Source organism: Macaca thibetana, chromosome 13 (genome assembly GCF_024542745.1).
Source record: "Macaca thibetana thibetana isolate TM-01 chromosome 13, ASM2454274v1, whole genome shotgun sequence".
In the NCBI taxonomy this organism is placed as follows: domain Eukaryota; kingdom Metazoa; phylum Chordata; class Mammalia; order Primates; family Cercopithecidae; genus Macaca; species Macaca thibetana.
Window position 1 is genome coordinate 39,078,217 of NC_065590.1, and position 17,183 is coordinate 39,095,399.

Consider the following 17,183-nt stretch of genomic DNA (forward strand, 5'->3'; position numbering starts at 1 on the left):
CAGTTGCAAAATTATGTTTTAATTAGATTTAACATTGCTCTAGAATATCAAGTCTAGAGAGTGACTTAGAGAACATCAGGGTGTTATAAATAAAGTTTTGGTGCTGCAAAAGAAATAGCACTCGAATGTAAAATGTTCTTTTTAATTCTCAGCAAGGCAATGTACTTCTACAGAAGGGTGCGCCCTTACAGATGGAGCAATGGTGAGCGCACACTTGGACAAGGGAGGGGAAGGGGTTCTTATCCCTGACGCACGTGGCCCCTGCTGCTGTGTCCTTCCCCTATTGGCTAGGGTTAGACTGCACAGGCTAAACTAATTCCGATTGGCTAATTTAAAGAGAGTGACGGGGTGAGTGGTTTGGTGGGGAAAATGGTTATGGCAGAACAGGAGATCGGAATGAGTCAGGGTGGAGAATGAGCAGGTTATTGGAATGAGTCAGGGTGGAGCAAGTAATTGGAAAAGGTTGCTTTATGAGGAAGTTAAGTTTAACAGTAGAAGACAAAGAATTGGACATACTGTCATACTGATTCTTTGAAGAGAAATTTAGAACTCATATCTAACAAGGGCTACTAGGAACTTTAGGAGTCAGCCTGGTTCAATGGCTTCATGTAATCAGATGGAAAAGTCCCAGGAGCTTACCTGTGGTCACACCGTTAGACAGCAGGGAACAGCAAGCAGACAGTCTGCCTCTCAGTGCAAAGTGGTTCCCATTGCTTCAGCCAGAACTCTTGATTGTAAGTGACAGAAACCTAGTGGCTTAAACAAACTAAAAAGAATATATAAGCTCATATTATTGGGAAGTCCACGAATGCACTGACTTCAGGCATGGAAGGATCCAGGGACTTAGTGATAGGATAAGGACATTGCTTCTTTCTCCATCTCTCAGCTCTACTGTCCTCTGTCTTGCCTTCATTCTTAGGCCCTCCCCACATGCTAGAAAAAGTGAACATCAAGATCTCCAGCTTGGCAACCCCAGTAGATGGAGAGCAGCTCTTTCTTACTGGTTTTGGTGGGTCCTAGACTTGACTTTCTGTGAATAGCTCTGGCTTTAGGCCTGCTAACCCCTCCTGGATGCTGGGAGTAACAAAGAGTCTTTACTTGACCAGACTTTAGTCAGAATCCTCTGAATTTTCTTCTTCTCAACTAGGCCTCGACTTTTGTACTTTCATGTCTGTCTTTGTATCACCCAATTTTGGCAAGAATTTTGTTAAGCTGATTTAGCCAGAATCCCCCACCTTTAATATCTGATTCCCCCACCTTTAATATCTGATTGCCAAATATTTGGTTTAGGCAGAATCACCCCTCACCTCTGATGTTTCCTCTTAGTAATTTTTCATCCACCCACACTGCCCCCACAACTGGCTAGAAATTTCTACTTTTCCTCATTGTATTCAGAGTTGAGCCCAATTTATCTCCCCACTGCAAGGCCCCGTTGCAGTAGTCCCTATAACTATCTTGATAGTCTCCCTCAGTAAAGTCTCCCTTACCATTCTTTAAAAAGTGTCATGAATAATTTTTTTCTTTATTGGAGGAAGGAGACAATGGTTGAACCTGAACCATTTGATGGGGGGAAAAGGGGGGAAATGAATATGATCTGGCAAAAACAACAGAGGCCCAGTACATTTCTATACCATATGATGGTGTTGTGGACATTTTTCTGCTGCCCAGAGGGAAGGTCTCTGTTGCTCTAGGTGCCCTTCTGGAGAAGTTAAACTGACCCCTCTTGAGGAACTCTGTGCCCTTCTTTTGGGCACAGCCAATCACTCTGGTCTTCACTGAGGCATGAAATAAGACTTATGTTCTTCATCAGATCAGCCCTTTTGTGCTCTTGAGACAGGGTCTGACTCTGCCACCCAGGTTGGAGTGCAGTGGCCCAATTGTGACTCACTGCAGCCTCCAACTTCTGGGCTCAAGAGATCCTCCTGCCTCAGCCTGCCAAGTAGCTGGGCCTATAGGCGCATACCACTGAGCCTAGCTAATCTGTTGTTTTTTGTAGAGATGGATTCTTGGCTATGTTGCCCAGGCTTGTCTCAAACTCCTGGGCTCAAGTGGTCCTCCCTCCTTGGTCTCTCAAAGTGCTGAGATTACATGCCTGAGCCACTGTGCCTGGCTCCCATCGATTCTGGTGTTCCTGCCTCTGGGAGAATAATTCAAGTCTGGAGATGGAATCCCATTTTTACTTCTTCCACTTCCAAGACCTCTCAGCCTGTTCATACCTAACAGAAGGATACAGTTCAGACCTAATGGAAGGATTCATTCATAAATATTTCTTGATCAGCTCTTTATGTAGCCACAGTGTTAGGTACTAAGTGTCATAACGATAAAGAAAATAGATGGCTCTGATCACTTTCTCATTCAAGTCTAATGCTCTAAGTGCCATGGATAAAGAAATAATGGCAGAGGAGGCCAGGTGTGATGGCTCATGCCTGTAATCCCAGCACTTTGGGAGGCCGAGGTGGGCAGGTCACCTGAGGTCAGGAGTTCAAGACCAGCCTGGACAACATGGTGAAACCCCGTCTCTACTAAAAATACAAAAATATTAGCTGGGCATGGCGACAGGTCCCTGTAATCCTAGCTACTCAGGAGACTGAGGCAGGAGAATTGCTTGAACCCGGGAGGTGGAGGTTGCAGTGAGCTGAGATTACACCACTGCACTCCAGCCTGGGTGATAAGAGCAAAACTCCGTTTCAAAAAAAAAAAAAAAAAAATGGTGGAGGAGAGAGACATATCTGAGGAGATTTTGGAATGATCAAGAGAGACATATCTGAGGAGATTTTGGAATGATCAGGAATGTCTTCCTGAGGAAATGACTCATGTTGGAGGAATGGGAACACAGACTGGAGTGGAATATTGTAGGGGGGAAGAGAAGAAAGCATTATAGGAAGAGATAATAGACTGAGCACAGTCATTAACCCAGAGAGGGGCAGGGCCTATGTAGGGAACTGTGAATATTTCAGCTTGGCTGGTAAGAAAGTACCCTTCCTTTGGAGATGTGGAGGAGCCCAGTCGGGAAGTTAGTAGAGTGACCAGGAGCAAGGGGAAAGGAGCTCGAGCCTGGGTGGTAGCAGAGAGAGGACAGGCCCCAGCTGACCTGCACTATTCTCTGGAGATCATGTTGATTCCTATGGAGCTGAGTCCTCAGAGATATATCTGGATTGCTCTGAGGAAATGGTCTCATGTCTCATATTTGCCAAAGGAGATTCCATTGTTCTGATTTTTTTTAATGTTTTTGGAAGCCAAAAACATTCCTCATGAATGACTTCCTTCTGGATTGACTACAAACCAGTGGTCTCCGGCATTATTGGAAGACGAATATGTTTTTTTTTTTTTTTTTGTCAAGTATCAGAACATATTTTAGGGGATATATTTCCTATCATAATAGGTTTTTATTGTTGTTATGAATAGGCCCAAATAAATATTTTAAGAATGTATTAAGGCTGAATCACAAGATTGTGAAGAAATTGTATCACCATTTCACTTCAAGTTATTGTGACCAGGAACTTGGGATGTCAGCCTAAAAATCCATTTTTGTTTTGTTTTGTTTTTGAGACGGAGTCTGGCTCTGTTGCCCTGGCTGGAGTGCAGTGCGCAATCTCAGCTCACTGCAACCTCTGCCTCCCAGGTTCAAGAGATTCTCCTGCTTCAGCCTCCCAAGCAGCTGGGATTATAGGCATGCGCCAACATACCTGGCTAATTTTTATATTTTTAGCAGAGATGGGGTTTCACCATGTTGGCCAGGCTGGTCTTGAACTCCTGACCTCAAGTGATCTGCCTGTCTCAGCCTGCCAAAGTGCTGGGTTTATAGGCATGAGCCACTGCACCTGGCCTAAAAATCCCATTTTATAAACTGTTAATTGATCAATGTGTGCCACTTTTTTTATCCTCTGACTGCGTCCTTTAGGTAGTAGAATTTCCCTCTGTGGCTGAGTTTGACTTTTGTATGTTGATGGAGAATTTCTTCCCTCTCTTCCTTCCATAGATGTGAACTGGGCTGCACTTATACTCAGGGCTCAGTGTTAGCTCTGTGTGGAATGCAAAGTGGTATCACAAATACACCCTCTTTTTAAAAAGTTCATCATAGGGTTCAGGTCTAGACACAAAAAGAGTTAAATAATAGAACAAGACGAGGTGTCACGCAGTAGAGACTGCACCTGCTATGTGCTCACAGGAGAAAAAGGAAGAAGGAGTTGGCAGAGACAGTGTCAAGGAAAAGACATCATTGAGCTAGGCCATGCATGGTAAAGAGTGTGCGCTTTCACACTGCGCTTTTTCCTGGAACACTCAGACTGCTAGAGACCTTGTTCTGCTCCATCCCACGTGAGCTTGCACAGCTACCTGTAGTATCGCCATTTTCTCCTTCCTTGCCCGTGGCTGGGGGCTACTGCTTGCCTTTTTACAGCCCTCTACTTGACTTACAGTCAGGGGATACCTGCCTAGAAGGCACCAGGGCCCTTTTTTGTGGGCAGACTACACCTTTTGCATTTTAGAGGCGGAAAAACTGAGTCATCCTGGGTTGGGGATCAGGGAGGCTGCCCTGGGAGCTTGTGCTGAATCTATCACATATGTGGCTTCTGTGTTTAAGTAAATTGGGCCCTTAAATGACAGCCAACTTTCTGGGTAATTAACCCAGTTTTGCCTTGAGAAATATAACTGAAATAGACTGAGAGACAGGGAGGCAGCCTTCTAAATTTTTAGTGAAACGGGGAAGCTCAGAATAACTTTGGCTGATCAGGGAGGAAACGAGGACTTTTTCATGGAGACCTACAGCAAGGGTCACTGAGAAGGTAGTGGGTGACTGCAGACCCTCCCTACCTGCCTTGGAGTCAGAGAAAATAACCCTGACCTCAGGCCCTTTACAAAGATTTGGCTAGAAAGCAAAATTAACTGAAAATTGACTATGAATAGGCCCAATGCATAGAGAAAATGGGTTAGATAATGACTTCTCTTTTTATAATGTGATTTATGCATTGTTATATGTGCTTTTTGGGTTTATATTTAAATACCACTTTCTCTTTTCTACCCTAGTGCCTCAAAGCCTCAATGACATTGCTGGCTGTTGCTCTGACAAGAGTGACAAACTCCTAATCTGAAAGCTGAGTTAGGATCACAGCCCAGAGTCATGACATCCTATAATTAAAAGAAAATTAAATTGTGCCACTTAAGAGCTAGATTATGTCACATAAAATTTTGAAGTTTCTGGAATCTCTTGAAAATATAGCAACACTATCTATGTTCCTGCACAGAACGAATGATCTCAAGCTTGACATGGGTTTCTCCTTATTAAAGGGACAAGCGCTCCCCTGTTGAGCATAGTCCAAATGTCTATTTCTCCTAGCTCACTTCACCCATTTAAGTTACCTGTCTGTTCTCTATTGCTATTTGAATTTGTGATCTCCACTCTAACCAGAAAAACCATTACATTATTGGTGATAGGGAACAAGAAATGGAATAGTCCAAAAAGAATTCAATGCATCTCTTTGGGACTTACGTCTACCTTAAAATAGATGGAATGTCCTTTCTACCTATATTGGATTCAAAACAAATACCTGCGATGTTTTAACACTTTCACTTAGTCTTTGGCAAGGGTAAAGGAATGTTCCTGTACCTCCAGGGACATTAGTCTGGGGTTATGGCTCTCTTGGAGAAGGTTTAAATGTGAGAGCCCTGTTTAGCCTTGGTACGTGAAATGGGAATACCTACCTAGAAACATTTGCCATTGTCTTTCCTCTACCACTCTCAAGGTCAGAACAGTTCTTTCATTTCTCATCATTTCTAGCACGCGATGGCCTCCTGTATCCCAAGATCTTTTTATTTTCCTAGGTATGTGGCTAAAGGGAGTGGGTAGGACCAAATCTTTATTTTGGCATTCAGCTGCAGAATGACATATGGATCTGATTAATTTTCATATTTTGTTTTATTCAAAATGTCTTATTGCTCACTCCCAACTTTTTTTTTTTTTTGCTTAAACTTTGGATTTGAAATAACAAAATATTACAGTGGAGGTCTGATCATTGCCCTTTAAAGTTTTTTCTTTTTTATTCTTCTATATGACCAGGCTTTACAGAAAGCTATTTTACTCTAAGAAATTAGGTTTCTGGTTATCAGGAGCCCTAAATAGACATGAATTACAAGAACGTCCTTTGAAAACCCCATGCAGCACTTGTTTCATTAAATTCCATGAAGCGACCTTAATTTAGTGGAACACTGGATAGGCTGTTCTTTTAACCTATTATCACTTTGGCCAGGCCCATAAACCATATTCATGGATGATTCCATCAAGAAGGACAACAGTGGGATTAATATTATTTCAGGATACAGTAAATGCCACAATGATGAAGCTGTTTAAGATCTGGTGCTCACGGTGTCACACTGAATGCATTGACATTTACTCTGCTATCACTTCATTTCCAATATTCCTTCCAAATCAGCCGATGCTAATGCTTCAGCATGTGTGCAGAATACAATTTGTGCGGGGATGGGGAGACTGGAAAAAGATTGTACAAGTCTTTTGCCCTCTTTTTTTCCTTTTGGTACTGAGAATGGGGAAATATGCTTGGATGGTATTTTAAATGCACTAGGCCCCAAGATGTTAGGATTGTAGGTTTCCAGGCACTGGGTTTCCTCCTGGAGTTGGATCAAAATAAGTCATGGGGCCCCTTTTAGCTGTGGCTGAACATGTGGTATTGGTAGGATATGAACCAAGAAAGCATTGCTTGGCGTCCTTAGCATGTTGGTATGTGAAATTGAGTACATATGAAAATGAAATGTCTATAATGGCACACCATTTAGAAGGTCTTATTTATAGCATTTCCTGAATCTGCTTGGTATTTAAATTTGATGCTCCCAACAACAGTAAAGGTACTGGTAGTTTTTGGGAATCTCTTTTAGAGAAATAGCAAAGATGTTATCTACAAGAACATTACTAATGTCTAGTCTCTTAAGGGGTTTAGCTCCTCATTTTGAAGGAGAGATTCTCAGGTTTGAAAGGAAATTCAAAAGTTGTCTAGTTCATGGTTCTCAACTTTTAATGTGCCTACCTGGAGCAATTTCAATAACTAGATTCTGGGAGATTCCAATCTAGTAATTCGGATGTGAGGACTGAGAATCTGCATAGCATCTAACTCCCAGGTGATGTAGATGCTGCTGGTCTGTAATCAGACCAATCATTTTAAATATCAACCATTGCCTACATTCTGTTAGATGAGTAGCTAGTATATGTTTAAACCTTCCTTATTAGGAGGCTTCTCATATTCTCTTAAAGCAGTCTGTCTCATCTTTGAACTCTGAATATGAGTTCTTTTTTACATTGTACCTAAAGTCTCACTCCCTGGACTTGTCAATCTCTGGCCCTGGTTCAAGTCCTTGGTCATCTACAATACATATGGCAAGGTAAGAAGACATCTCTCCTGTTGAAAGAAAGTTTAGATTCTCGAAGTTTCTAACTGGAGGGACACTCTCTAGGTGGGAAGGGGATCACCTATCCAGCTGACCCAGGGGTAGCTTTTGTCTCTTGGGGTTCATCGTTAACCTAATCATACTTTGCTGAGCCCCAAGGAACTCTGGTTCTTAGTTTGGCTCTCCGTCCCTGCCCGTTGGGTGGGACATTTCCCCTATTTGAACTCTCACATCTATCTATCTATCTATCTATCTATCTATCTATCTATCTATCTATCTATCTATCTGTCTGTCTGTCTATCTATCTATCTAAAATATAGTGCATTATAAAAATTAATGTTTCTACTTCTACCATATTGTAAATCCATGGAAACAGATTATGTCTTAAGCTTTTTCAGACTCCTTTAGTACCTTGCACATACTAAGAGCTCAAACCATGTGTATAAAACTGAGTAACACACAGAACCTGCCTCAAGGAATTTATAGTACTAACACAATAAAACATAAAGACACAATGTAGTAAATTAACACACTAGTGAGTAGTACAACAGGTGGATTTCAGAGAAAGAAAAAGTTCAGCATAGGTAGGAGGAATGGCAAGGTATTTGTGGGCAAAGGGGATGGGGTCTGTAAATTTAAATTGAGCTTTACATAACCCATTTAATTTAAGGATCCTGGAACTGGGTGGGAAAAGAGTCTAGCAGATGGCTTAGGAGTGCATATGGTTTCTTCCAAGGAAGCTGGGGGTGGGGAGGGATGTAACTCAGGTGGATTTAAGGCAGGCATCAGCAAACTTTTTCAGTAAAGAACTAGATAGTAAACATTTTAAGATTTGTGGACCTGCTGTTGTAGTGTGAAAGCAGCTACAGAGAATATGTAAATGAATTGGCTTGGCTGTGTTCCAACAAAACTTTATTTATGGACACTGAAATTTAAAGTTCATATAATTTTCATATGTTATAAAATGCTATTCTTAACTTTTTAAAAAAACATTCAAAAATGTAAAAACCATTCTTAGCTTGAGTGCCATATAAAAATAGGCAGTCAGTTGAATTTTGCCTATAGTTGTAGTTTGCAGGTCCTTGGTTGATGGCCTGCGTGTCCAAGCAGAACATTTCCCTGGTAAGGAGTCCATGGATGGGAGGTTTGAGATAGACACTGCCCCTGGGTAGGGAACTAACTATCAGTAGTTTTCAGTAGAGAATGACTGTTTCAGAAAGATTTGCAAGGCTGGGAGTGAGATGATAGTTTACAGGCATGGTTAATTATCCAGAATCTGTTTCCTATGTGAGTTGGTTCTCAAGATATGGAGAGATTTTGATACTTATTCTCTTCCCCTCCCAACTCACCCTGCCTCTTATTATTTTCTGTCTTATGACCTTTCTGATGTTACCTTGCCATAGCATCATTTCTCTACCTCATCAAGTTGTCTATGGCGTACCCTCAGGCCTTTAGAGTTACTGTTTCTTCCTGAGAAAAAAAACTCTCTACAATTTTGGAATATGATCATCATACTTACCTGATGATATGTGGTTTTACTGTATGTCCTAGTGACATAAGAAATGAACAGTCTGCATGAAACACTTGGGAAAACACGTATGTTTGGGGAGAAAAAGAGACAACTATGTGTCTAGAGAGAGTGAAACAAACTAGCTCTGTGACTGGGAAGAGCCACTTTCTCCCTGGAGGAGGAACAGGGTAGATACAGTGAGTTCAGGGTGGGACATGTGGAGCCTGTGCTCCTTGGATGATGTTTGTCAGGTTGACATAGGTAACAGCAGGTTGGGTGATCAGACCCAGAGTCTAGGAGAGAGGAATGGGCTGGAAATATAGGTTTGGAAATTATCATTCACATATTGCAGTTGAGACTCTTGACAGTGAGAATAGAGAAATTAACAAGGCAAGACCCTTGTAAGCCAGAGAACATATGAGAGGAAAGTGGAGGCAGCGTGAGAGGCAGAGAGAACTGGGACAATGGTACCAGTCACAACACCAGGGGAGTAGAGGGGAGACCTTGAAGGAGACAGTAGCCATTATCATTGAAGGCCTCAGGAAGTAAACTAAGAAATATCTGAAAGTTAGCATTGGATTGGCAATAAGTAGATCATTAGTATTTAGGCTAATGTTTGGGGAAGAAACAGAATGTGATGCATTGGGCAACATGAAGCCCCATATTGGACATTAAATAAAACTGATATGAACAATGCAAAGTGATAGAGAAAGGCTTCTTATTGTGGACTCTCAAGTTAAGGTTTAAAGCATTGTTTGAGGAGGTGTGGGGAAGAGTTCTCCCTGCAAGCGTCCCATGTGTCTGTCTATAGGGCCTCTGCTATAATTTGGACAACCTTGTTGGATTTCCAAATAGGGGAAGCTCATACAAGGCCAGGTCTTAGGGTGCATCTCTGGTCTTTTGCCTGGGAGAAGCTGGGAGCACCTGCTCCCTGCATCCCAGCTGCTGTCCTGTTTAGAGCCCTTCACAGGGCTGCTTCTGTGAGAGAAGAGGCGGCACACTGTAACTTCACTTTGTAGATGAGGAAACTGAAATCTAGACAAGTGAAGTGACTTGTTTAATATGACTTGTTTAATATGACTTGGTGAATTGGAGCTGGCTCAAGAGGCCAGTGTCTTAGTCAAAGGGGATTTCTATTATACCACACTCTCTGAGTTGATTAACTGAATAAATGATACTTTCTTGGTGTGCCCAAATACATATAACATAACAACTGTATTTTAACCATTTTAGGTGTGCAATTCAGTGGCATAAAATACATTCACAATATAGCACAACATTCACTACCATCCGTCTGCAGAACTTTTTCATCTTTCCAAACAGAAACTCTGATCTCATTAAACAATTACTTCCCATTTCTCCTTCCTCTAGCTACTGGTGATCTCTATTCTGCTTTTTGTCTCTGTGAATTAGCCTAGTCTAGATAACTCATAGAAGTGCAACCATACAGCATTTTTCCATTTGTGACTGGCTTATTTTACTTCATGTAATATCTTCAAGGTTCGTCCATGTTGTAGCATATGACAAGATTTCCTTGCTTTTTAAGACTGAATGATAGTCCATTGTATTTACATACCATATTTTGTTTGTCCACTCATCTGTCCCTGAACATATGAATTGTCTCTCCCTTTTGGCTTTGTAAATAATGCTGCTTTGCACTTGGTGTAGCAGTATCTTTTTGAGTTCCTGCATTCAGTTCTTTTGGCATATACCTACCTAGGAGTGGAATTGCTGGCTCATATGGTAATCAACTTTTTGAGGAACTGTCAAACTGTTCATAGATATTTCTTGAGCACCTAGGATGTCCAGTAGTACCTTGAGCCTTAGGAATAGAGTGGTATTGAGAGAAAATCTCTATAATTAAGGAGCTCACAGTGTGGTTGAAAAGGCAGTAATATAAACATAGATTATGACAGAATGTTGTAAGAATGGTGAAGAGTAACCACCCCATGAACTGTGAAAGTCCACAGCAGAGTCAGACTACCTCTAGGGGAGTCAGGGAAAGCTTCCTATCAGAGGTGACCTTGGAGGAGCAGCTAGTGAAGGATAAATAGCTAGAAAGGATAGCAGGTTTGAGGGCAGTGTTATTCCATTCCAGTCACAGGGAACAGCATGAGCGAAGTTATGGCAGGTGCATAAGACAGGCTTGGGAAGTCTACAAATAGCTGTTTCTAACTCCTACAGAGCAGACTCCTGAAGCTGTTGCCAGTATTGCTGTGGATACAAATGGTGAACATGGGCCACCCAAAGCCAGTCCTGTTCTGAGTGGTGTCTTGGGAAAAGGCTGGCCCATGAGGCAGAAATCCTGGGTTCTAGTCTTAGATTCCCCCAATAAGCCAGATCTTTCATGTGTCACTCAACCTTTTTTGATGTGCATTTTTCTTACACGAAAAATATGAATAGTATTAACTGCCTTCCCTTGTACATGAGTGTTTTGTGAGCATCTGATATTGTAAGTACTTTCAAGTGTTTGGAAAAGTGTAAAGCATACATTAGCCATCTGTTATTATGCTGTTTGGGAAAAGCACTGTAAGTGTATGAGGCAGATTAATTTTTTTTTTTTTTTTGAGATGGAGTTTTGCTCTTGTTGTCCAGGCTGGAGTGCAATGGCTCCATCTCTGCTCACTGCAACCTCTGCCTCCCAGGTTCAAGTGATTCTCCTGCCTCAGCCTCCTGAGTAGCTGGAATTACAGGTGCCTGCCAACAACTTCCTATGTGAGTTGGCTCACACCCGGCTGATTTTTTGTGTGTTTTTACTGGAGATGGGGTTTCACCATGTTGGCCAGGTTGGTCTTGAACTCCTGGCCTCAAGTGATCCACCCACCTTGGCCTCCCAAAGTGCTGGGATTACAAGCATGAGCCATCGCACTCGGCCTCTATTTTCTAAAGATGTAAAGGTAGCCTTTTTTTTTTTTTTTTTTTTGAGACAGAGTCTTGCTCTGTTGCTCAGGCTGGAGTGTTGTGGCATGATCTCAGCATCCAGGTTCAAACAATTCTCCTGCCTCAGCCTCCCAAGTAGCTGGGATTACAGGTGCCTGCCACCACACTCAGCTTTTTTTTTTTTGGAAAGATGGGGTTTCACCATGTTGGTCAGGCTGGTCGTGTACTTCTGACTTTAAGTTATCTGCTCACTTTGGCCTGGCCCCAACATTTTTTTTTAAATTATTTTTATTTATTTATTTTTCTTTCCAACTCTGACTTTAGGTTCAGGGGATACATGTGCAGGTTTGTTACATGGGTAAATTGCATGTCTCTGGGGCTTCATATACAAATGATTTTGTAACCCAGGTAATGAGCATAGTAACTAATAGGTAGTTTTGATCCTTATCCTCCTCCCACCTTCCACCCTCAAGTAGGCCGTGGTGTTTATTGTTCTCCTCTTTGTGCCCATGTGTATTCCGTGTTCAGCTCCTACTTATAAGTGAGAACATGGGGTATTTGGTTTTCTGTTCCTGTGTTAATTTGCTTGCTATAATGTCTTCAAGCTTCATCTGTGTTGCTACAAAGGACATGATTTTATTCTTGTTTATGGCTGTGTAATATTCCATGGTGTATATATACTACATTTTCTGTATCCAATCTATCATGATGAACACCTAGATAAATTCCATGTCTTTGCTAATTGCCCCCAACATTGATGATTCTATATGCTGTTCCCCATCAAGAAGGAAAGTCCATTTCTCTTCCCCTTGAAACTGGTGATTGTCTTGATGAATAGAATGTGGCAGAAGACAAGCTGTGTGTCTTCTGAGTTAGAACATACGGTGATCTGGCTTCAAACTGGCTCTCTATGAGGTGATGTCCATCCTGGGAACCCAGCCACCATGCAGGGAGGAAGCCCAGGCTAAATGGAGAAACCATGCATAGGTGGTGTGGCTGACAACTTGGAGCTAAGGTCTCAGCATCAACCACCATCAGCTGCCAGGCTCTGCATGACTCCAGCCCCCAGGCTTTGAGTCTTCCAGCTGACGGCTCAGTCATCATGGAGCAGAGACAAGTTGTTCTCACTCTACTCTGAATTCCTGACTCAGATAATTTGTGAGCATAATAAATGGTTGGTTGATACCACTAAACTAAGCTTGGGGTAAATTTGTTTGGCAGCCATGGTCATTTGAAAGGTTGTGTGAATGTATTCTATGTATGTATATGTGTATTTAGACACATATGGATGCACAAGTATGGCCCATGGCCCTAGGAGACCTCCTGGGTGGGGAGAGTTTGTATATATCACTTTGCCTTCTTGTGCAATCAGATAAGCCAATTCATAAGAAAGCACCAGTAACTGATGAATAGTAAATCGTAGAATTTTTGGCAAGGTGGCAATTTGCTAAGGGTGGAAATTTAGTATGGGGTTTAGACAGCTGGAATATTCCTCTCAAATCTTTTCTCTCCAGATGAAGGAGAACTTTGGACGACAGGGCTGCTTCACACCAGTCTTATTTAATTTCTTTCTTTACTCCAGTTTTCTACAGCTCTTAAGAAGGCACTGGCAGCGGTGGTCTCCTGCAATGTCCCAGTGAGGCAAAAGCTATGGGGAGATCCTGGTGGCAGGAAGTCAGTGAAAAGAACAAGGGAAGATCCTAAAATAATGTGTGACCTGAAAGGGAGGCAGCCTAGGGAATGACATCAGTCCCTTCTACACAGTCTTGTCACCTGACCGTGAATGTCCAAGCTACCCGCCTCTGCCCTCGGGCCTCAGGCTCCCCCAGAGCCCTGCCCAGGCCCCTCCACTCACCCCGCCCAAGGCTGTGATGGAAGGTACTTCTTTCCTGTTCCTCTCCTTTGTTCCTGCCTGAAGCTCAGAGGCTGGAATCCTATGACTCCTGGACTGCCCTAGTTGGAAATGTCTCTGCCTTTTATATGTTAAACTGTTTTGATTCTCAGGAGGAATGAGATAAGGGAGACAGTGATTTAGATTTCCCTTTGTTTTTCCTCCGCTAGCTGCCCTCCCCATCCTATCTTCTTCCCCCAACTTTCTCCTTTGACTTTCTCTCCCTTTCCATTGTCCTTTCTTTCCCATTTTCCTCCAGACTTATGCTTTCCTTTCCTTTCCTTTCCTTTCCTTTCCTTTCCTTTCCTTTCCTTTCCTTTCCTTTCCTTTCCTTTCCTTTCCTTTCCTTTCCTTTCCTTTCCTCTTCCTTTTCCTTGCTTTTATTATCCCTCAATCTCTCATCAGTCATTTCCCTCTTGTTTCCCTTTTTAAACCACTTATTTTAATTTTGGCCTGAATGGTGGTAAGCTGAGGCAGGGGGTACTGATTGCTGTTTTCTTTGACAGCATCATCTTTTCTAACTGGCTAAGATGACTAGGAGGGGGAAAGTGTAAAGTAAGAGTTTTTCTGGAGGTGGGGCTGGGTGGGAGGAAATGAGTATAGAAACAGGACAAAGAACTTCCTAGCCAAACTTGGCACCACTAGCGAAACAGGCGGTAGGAACCCCAGCCTTCTGGCTTCCTTCATCCGATCCAGGAATTCTCTGACGATTCATCTGGAAGGGTCTAGCTGAAGCTGAATGGAACTCGTGGGCACTATTGCAGCTTTAAAAGACTTGCTTCTCTGTAATGTCCTCTGGGAAACCCAGTCCAAATGGATTGCTGTTGAGTTTGTAGGTTATCTGCTCAGGGCAGGTCCCTCCCCTAAAGCACAAAAATATACACTTCAAACTTCTTTCTGATTCATTTTCCATTTCCAGGTGGTTAGTGGAATAAAGTTGGAATTTTGGCTCCCTGGCCTCTGTTGAGCAACTGACAAATAGCTATTTTCTGTGGGATGGCTACCCAGAGCCATCCTATTGTCGCTGAACCAAGCTGGCTGCTTGAATAGATGGGAGACCAATCAGTCTATTTTCAGCTCTGCTGATTTGCAAGCCCATCCAGCTCTGCTCTTCAACTTGGTCTGAGCTATGGGGTCCATGGGCTTAGACTCCAGCTGCTCAGCATCTAGTGCTTTGAAGCCAGAAAATGGGGCTTTTGGATCACATGCCTCTCACAAGCCACCTTCTCCTAGTTCCCGTTTTGCCTGTTTCATGGTAGATTTGGCTGTTTGCAGGTTGGACTGGATCTGCTCTCCCTCCCCTCTTTTTAGCTCCTCTCCATCAGGGCCCTTCCTCCACTGCCACCCTCTTTGTTCTTTGGGATGTCCTGGAGGGGTTCAGAGCTGGAATGCCCACCCAGTCGACAGGCCAAGCAGCTGGGTGGTGTCGGCTTACCACGGCACCAGATGTGATGCGCAGTGTCTATCATCAGTCCTTTGAAGAATGACGCTCAGGTGCAGCAGACCAGTTTTAAACAGGGACTCGATGCGTGGGGAGAGCCAAGGGAAATGGGATGGGCGTTTCCAGGCTTACTTCATTTTCTGTTTCCTTTTTAAAGACCATGATCCTTTGGAAGCTTTTAAAACATTCACAATTTGGCTGAGTGGAGATGGTCTGCCTCCCTCAGTAGGCTGAGCTGGTGAGAAGCAAGCATCTGGCTTATACTGATGAAAGGCAGGAAATTCAGAATTTCTGCTCCAGTACTTTCTGCTTCAGTGCAGGATTTGCTAACCTGGCAATGTGGTGAGCCAGCGGACAGAGGACCTGCCAGGCCATGAAACAGACTCCATTTTTGAGTTGAAGGTGCAGTGTTCAGGGCTGGGGCTAGGGAGACAGACCAGAAGATGGGGCCTCTTCTCCCCATGAGATGGCACAGGCAGAGTTGTGTGTTTTGGATGGGAGCAGTGATGTTTTCATGAATCCTTTTCTGATTGGATCTTAGGTCTTTTCTCCAGGGAACACCTATGGTCTTTGCTTATTTTCTAACAAGATCCCTGACCATGGAGACCTGGGCCTTGCCCCTGGCTGGCGGTGCAGCCAAATATAAACAAACGAGGGGAGTGCCTGGTGTCAAACATTATGTTTACTAAACAAAACTGACAAGTCCCCATTGTTGCGTGAGGAAGCCCTGCAGCTCTCAATCCCCCAGAGCTGAAGAGGATCCATTTTATTGAGTTCTGTAATGACAGCCCCGCTGGAACAGCTGGGTAGTTTGTATTAGCTCTAAGAGACTCCGGAGGGCAGTTTTTCTTTAGAAAAATTATGTTTTTCATTTAGACCAACAACAGCCTAGCTGTCTCAGCATACCTTCCTATAATCTTTAAAAGATTGGGAAAATCATAGCCCAGGCTGTTCCCTCAACACTTAGGGTGGCTAGGTGGCTAGAGTTAGCAATTGGCAATAGGAGAAACCAAGTTAAATTCAAATTTCAGATAAACCATAAATGCTTTTCTCACGTAAGTAATATTTGGGACATACTTATCTGAAAAAATATTCATAATTTACCTGAAATTAAAATTTAACAGGCATCCTGCATTTTACCTGGCAATATGTGACATCTTTCTAAATATCTCTACTTGTATACTTCTGGTGACATGACACTCATAACCTTTTAAAACAATCATTCCATCATTAGACAGCTGAAATTACTTAAAACTCTTCTGCACATTAAGGTCACCTTTCCTAGCATGAACTTCCTAGCATGTCCCTTGGAATATGTTTAATCCATCTGCCACGTGACAATTCTTCAAATGTTTACTAACAGCTCTGTGTCTCTTTGAATTTTCTCTTCTCCAGCCTGAACATCTCCTACTCCTTCAATTTCTCCTCCAATGGTATTGTTTCAGAACTGCAGGCCCTCCTATGAATGTGCTCTGGCTTGTTTAGAGCCTTTGTAATCAGGTGGGATCTGGCGACCTGGACAATGGCTCTGATTGACTTGGCTTTGTGCCTGTTGTTGACAGTCTGTGTCTACTGTGCCAGGGGAGTTCTGTCCTCATGAGCCTGGCTTCCCTGTACCCTGCAGTACTGCTGCCTGTCAGACTGGAACTTGTGGCCATTGGAGAGGTGCACACTCCTGTACATGCCAAATGCAACTTTGGCAGCTCCATTCTTATTTATTTCTTATTTATTTTGGGATGGAGTCTCGCCCTGTTGCCCAGGCTGGAATGCAGTGGCGCGATCTCGGCTCACTGCAACCTCTGCGTCCTGGGTTCAAGTGACTCTCCTGCCTCAGCCTCCCAAGTAGCTGGGATTACAGGTGTGTGCCACCACGCCCTGCTAATTTTTTTGTATTTTTAGTAGAGATGTGGTTTCACCATGTAAGCCAGAATGGTCTCGATCTCCTAACCTTGTGGTCTGCCCGCCTTAGCCTCCAAAGTGCTAGGATTACAGGCGTGAGTCACTGTGCCCAGCCGGCAGCTCCATTCTTAAGTGATAGTTGGAAGTTAGGACAATTAGCATTACCA